At 43.3% G+C, this 6254-nt stretch overlaps 1 protein-coding gene across 1 annotated transcript in view; it reads right to left on the minus strand.

Annotated features, from left to right (window-relative positions):
* Positions 1–1720, minus strand: part of LOC136864261 (potential E3 ubiquitin-protein ligase ariadne-2) — a 238468-nt gene extending 236748 nt beyond the window's left edge. The window contains exon 1 of the mRNA XM_067141011.2: positions 1562–1720. The gene's annotated coding sequence lies outside the window, so the exon portion shown is untranslated. The remainder of the gene's footprint in view (positions 1–1561) is intronic.
* Between the last annotated feature and the right edge of the window lie 4534 nt (positions 1721–6254).

Raw genomic sequence — 6254 nt, forward strand, 5'->3', positions numbered from 1 at the left:
CAGCGTTTCGCCCCAGTGTGCCAAGTTGGGCTCATCAGTTGGTAAATAGCACACCTACCAAGACGCATGGCTAGTGCATACCGTGGAGGTCATTGCGTAGGCTACTTGGAGCCACCGGCAGTGCCAATGCACTATGAGAGACTGTCTCATTACCAAAAATTGATGCCTGCCTGGCTATCAGATGATATAGATGTTGATTCCCATAGGGAATTTGAAATGTTTGTCCCGAATGAGTAAATTTATCATTTATGCTCAGAAAGCTAGCACTGTATCGTCCGAGCTACTGTAGGATACTTTAAGGTTAAACTATGGATAATGAGCAACGTTATCAAGAACATGTACATAGAGGCGATTGTCAACTGTAGCACCATACGCTAAATATATAATAATGGGGATCACTGTAAGTACCGTACCAAGGTATTTATACAAGAAAAGAAAGAAGTAAAGAAAAGTTACAGATCTCTTCACATGGTTGTAGTAATGATGTAAAAGAGAGGGTGAAGTCTCTGTTAAGACCCAAATTAGAGTATGGTTACAGTGTATGGGACCCACATTTTGCAAACTTTGGGCTGGGAAGACTTGGGAGTACGGAGATGAGGTACTCAACTAAGTGGTACATTCCGAGAAGTCAGTGGAGTGATCGTGTGGAATGACATTAATAGACGAATAAGCTTGAGTGGATTATTTACAAGTTTCTTTACGTTGCACCGACACAGATAGGTCTTATGGGGACAATGGGGTAGGAAAGTGCTAGGAGTGGAAAGGAAGCGGCCGTGGCCTTAATTAAGGTACAGCCCCAGCATATGCCTGGTGTGAAAATGGGAAACCATGGAAAACCATATTCAGGGCTGCCGACAGTGGGATTCGAACCCACTATCACCTGAATACTGGCTGCATTTAAGCGACTGCAGCTATCGAGCTTGGTGAGTGTAGTTTTTAAAGTAGGAAAGATCATAATATGAAGTTTGAATTCAAGGGGACAAACTGTGTACAAATATTCATTTATAGGGAGAGATGTTAAATAAATTTCGAAGTTCTTTGAAAACATTTAAGAATAACCTAGGTAAACAACTGATACGTAATCTGCCACCTGCGCGACAGCCCTGAATGCAGATCACTGATGAATGAATGATTGATTGATTGATTGATTGATTGATTGATTGATTGACTGATTGATCTAACTGAACACCTTCAAATACCACCAGACTGAGCCAGAATTGAACCTGCCAAGTTATGCTCAGAAAGCCAGCGCTGCATCGTCCGAGCTACTCAGCCCGGAGTCACACGTTCTCAAGCTAAAATACTGTTCTGTACATCATACACTTTAGTTCTGTGCTGTCAGACGTTATGTGATGACTGAATCAACAGCCTGAACAGTAGATGAAAAAAACAAAAAAACCTGTAACTTAAATAGTTCGCTGCATTTATTAAAAAGTAATATAGGCCCTAGAGGACATTTTCTAACTGTAAGTTCTCTTTCAATAGGCATATACTGAACTAGTGTCAACCCGAATGAAATTCACATACCCTTTAACTAATTTCAAGCAACTGACATACCAACCTCAAATGTTCATTGAACAGCAGCAAATTTTTCAGGTATGCCGAGAAGTGGAGAGTTTGGTCAAGTAGTTTTTATCAAAAATATCAACCATTCCCTTTAACACTGAATAACAACAGTAAAATTTACGAAACAAATTCCGACAGTCAGTTCACTCACGATATACACATTCACACACGAACATTTAATTACATTTCTTTTACAGTCTTGTGACCAACGTAACGAAATGAAATTCCCTTATTTCAAAAACAATATTATTAGACAGTGAAAACTTTGAGTAAATTTCCTTTGCTGAAGTTAATAAAGATATCAGGAATACAAAATAGGTTACAGATAGTAGCTAAAAGTGAAGTTGAAGTTGATTTGGGCTCGTTATTTCACCCAATAGTAGCTAAAAGAGTCTCCGTAATCTATAGCTTTCGGACGAGACAGCCCCATGAACGCCATCCAGTGGCTCTAGGTTATAACTACTTACAGCTAGTACTACGGTACTTACCATTCGTTGTTATGACATTATATACGAAGTAGCTCTCTCAAAATTTCACATCATATGAAAATGTATTGCTAAGTTTCATAGAAGTTGAGTCGTTAGTTTTCAAAGGGGCACTTGTCCACGGAAGTAAATTTTTCAGGAGAAACAAAAAACTGAGTACATTTCACATTATAACAACTTTCATATTTTATTTTATTTTTCCCATAAAGAGTAGGCTATAGTATACAATGATGTTTAGAATATTATTCATTCAAATATAAACATTTTTCATCCCAATAAGCGGTATTAAAGTCAGTGGACTTGTGTCATTTAAAAAATAAACATAATGATTTTGCTGTATGTATGTTCAGTCTTCAGCCCTAAGGCTGGTTGGATCCTCAACAGCTCCGCCATCAGCTGTCATAGATGGCCTAGGCATCACTGAAGAGGCGTACTAGGGAAATGAGGAGTGAGGTAGTTTCCCGTTCCTTTCCTCACCGAGCCAGAAGTTGCTATTACATATCAGTCTGCCAAGCCCACTGAAATGCATGCACCAACCGACCCTATGAGCAACATTTTCACACCATTCATAGCAGGGACTGGCTGCAGAAGGAATGGCATTACTAGCATCGATCATACCTCAGTCACTTTCATACTGTCAAAGCCAAGTATAAGACAGAGACAGATCAATGAAAGTAACAAAATTACTCTAGCCCATACCAGAAGACATAGTGCACTGTAAACACTAGATCCTGCCAGCAAAGGCAAATGATTTTGCTATATAGGAATAATTAGGAGCTGCTAGTGAATAGGATCAAAGTCCATCATGTTCATTGTTACGGAGTTTACGTGGATCGCAGAGGTGAAAGAAGGTGCGGGCATGAACGGGTCTATCTACTACAATCAAAAGATTAATTAAAAGTTTTAAAAATAAAGGTTATATTTCCTTTGAACCCCCTTTTCTTTTCAAATGAAATACACTGACTGACAGAGCAAATTCAACACCAAGAAGGAGTGGTCAGAACTTTATGCCAATTGCAGGGTAGACTGACGTCACTGAGGTATGCTCATGATGTGAAATGCGCCGCTGTGCTGCGCACGTAGCGAACGATAAATGGGACACGGCGTTGGCGAATGGCCCACTTCGTACCGTGATTTCTCAGCCGACAGTCATTGTAGAACGTGTTGTCGTGTGCCACAGGACACGTGTATAGCTAAGAATGCCAGGCCGCCGTCAACGGAGGCATTTCCAGCAGACAGACGACTTTACGAGGGGTATGGTGATCGAACTGAGAAGGGCAGGTTGGTCGCTTTGTCAAATCGCAGCCGATACCCATAGGGATGTGTCCACGGTGCAGCGCCTGTGGCGAAGATGGTTGGCGCAGGGACATGTGGCACGTGCGAGGGGTCCAGGCGCAGCCCGAGTGACGTCAGCATGCGAGGATCGGCGCATCCGCCGCCAAGCGGTGGCAGCCCCGCACGCCACGTCAACCGCCATTCTTCAGCATGTGCAAGACACCCTGGCTGTTCCAATATCGACCAGAACAATTTCCCGTCGATTGGTTGAAGGAGGCCTGCACTCCCGGCGTCCGCTCAGAAGACTACCATTGACTCCACAGCATAGACGTGCACGCCTGGCATGGTGCCGGGCTAGAGCGACTTGGATGAGGGAATGGCGGAACGTCGTGTTCTCCGATGAGTCACGCTTCTGTTCTGTCAGTGATAGTCACCGCAGACGAGTGTGGCGTCGGCGTGGAGAAAGGTCATATCCGGCAGTAACTGTGGAGCGCCCTACCGCTAGACAACGCAGCATCATGGTTTGGGGCGCTATTGCGTATGAATCCACGTCACCTCTAGTGCGTATTCAAGGCACGTTAAATGCCCACCGCTACGTGCAGCATGTGCTGCGGCCGGTGGCACTCCCGTACCTTCAGGGGCTGCCCAATGCTCTGTTTCAGCAGGATAATGCCCGCCCACACACTGCTCGCATCTCCCAACAGGCTCTACGAGGTGTACAGATGCTTCCGTGGCCAGCGTAGTCTCCGGATCTCTCACCAATCGAACACGTGTGGGATCTCACTGGACGCCGTTTGCAAACTCTGCCCCAGCCTCGTACGGACGACCAGCTGTGGCAAATGGTTGACAGAGAATGGAGAACCATCCCTCAGGACACTATTCGCACTCTTATTGACTCTGTACCTCGACGTGTTTCTGCGTGCACCGCCGCTCGCGGTGGTCCTACATCCTACTGAGTCGATGCCGTGCGCATTGTGTAACCTGCATATCGGTTTGAAATAAACATCAATTATTCGTCCGTGCCGTCTCTGTTTTTTCCCCAACTTTCATCCCTTTCGAACCACTCCTTCTTGGTGTTGCATTTGCTCTGTCAGTCAGTGTATATTAACAAAACCAGTCGCTCAGCGACAGTACAAGATTTCAGGTACAGTAATTGAATACAATTTTACCAGAGTTATTTGGGCACAAATGCTAAATACACCCAACAGTTAAGGAGACAGGTCTCCCCATTTCATTTACAGATTGTGTCTACCAAAATAGGAATAGCATCTATACTCTATGAATGGAATAGGAGACTAAGCTCCGAACCTAACACAATTACAATCCGAGCATCTTTCCTCAACGAAAATTTACAGTTTCCAGGCCTCTCGAGGCACAACCTACATTTAATAGTTCAAAGAGATATCACTGTCTTCAACAATCAACAAAGTTTTTACAGGAGTATAGAATACTCATTCTACCTGGGCTTGGTGGGAAGAGAAAAAAACAGGCTGAAGTTACTCGCCCGAAAATCAAAATGATGCGGTGGCAGACACTTGCACTCCTTGACACTGACACTTAGAAGTTTAAAACCCTAGTAGGGCTCACTGCCCGACGTTACAGGGGCTAATCCCATAGTACTGAGGTGACTAGAAAGAGAAAAATTAAGTTACAAAGCTACAGATATAAAACGGTTACAAAAATTTAGTCATCTCAAATACAAGTTGATAGAGATATGGAACTCGAGAGGGTGTCACACTCTCTATTCCCGAATTTCAGCCCAGTGCTTTTAGGCTGGTTTTGAAAATTACATTTGAAGATGAAGTTTACATTATTGAAGTTTGGAAATTAAAGTAACATGCTTAAGGACAGGAAACCTTCCCTGCGGGTTAGCTTTCAGTTAGTACATGGCTGCCAATACCTTATTGCGCAGGATTGCTCGATGAAGGGCAAAACGCCCTCGCCTCCACTATTATCACACACTCAGTACACTCGACGATCAAGAAGACAAGGTAGCTCGGAAAAGCGTCAGCTTTTACACTCGAGAGGAAGGTTCGAGAAGGCTCTGGACTAAAACCAGACACATCGTCTCATTTCATTGGTAGACTAGCTGATGTACCCGTACTTCGCTACGGAATTCTACATTGTATACAGAATTGTGGGTTAGGTAGTGTACACGTTGTGAGCAAGACTGTATTAAATTGCATAGCTCTAAACGTTACCCTAGAAACGCGATGGAGAAATCACCAAACGTCTTTTCTCATATGAAGACTGCGTTAGGGTATTTTCATTGTAATGGTAGGCCGGCTTGCCTACCATCAGTCACAATCAAGTTGGGAAATTTCATTATAATGCCAGACGCCTGCCTTTTTACATCTTAAGAAAGAGTGTCTTAGTGGTTTTCCCAAATGAAATGAACATAGGTCAATACAATGACGTCAGTAGGAATGGCGCGAGTAAAAGCAATGATTCCACATGAAATACCGGATCAAATGAAAAACCAGACATTTTCTCACTTTTAACGAACAGTACTACGCTGCCGATCTAACAGTCCAAAGTTCCAGAGCTGGAATGACCAGGCCGAAGACAGCCGTGATCCGTGAAAATTCTTAGTCTCTTTTTTTGGGGGGGGTTTAATAGTGGACAGTCCAAGGGCAAAAACTATATCCTTTTACTAATCTGTTTCCTAGGAGTACCTGATGAGTCCGAAAATCTCAATTCACTACACTGGCGGAGGAAAAATCTGTCTGACTTGGAGGCAAACTTTCTTCCAAGCCAGAGGAGAAACACCCTCTTCCCCCTCTTCACTGCTAATTTTGAATAATATGAATGTAGAATTTAATAAAAGTGAAGATGAAGAAGCCCTTTTGAAGAAACGGCTCTTTTCAGGGTTGATTTTTGAATTATTTAGTGAATCGTGGTGCTATAATTTGGAATATGCTTAAATTG

This window comes from Anabrus simplex, chromosome 2, assembly GCF_040414725.1.
Source record: "Anabrus simplex isolate iqAnaSimp1 chromosome 2, ASM4041472v1, whole genome shotgun sequence".
NCBI classification, from domain to species: domain Eukaryota; kingdom Metazoa; phylum Arthropoda; class Insecta; order Orthoptera; family Tettigoniidae; genus Anabrus; species Anabrus simplex.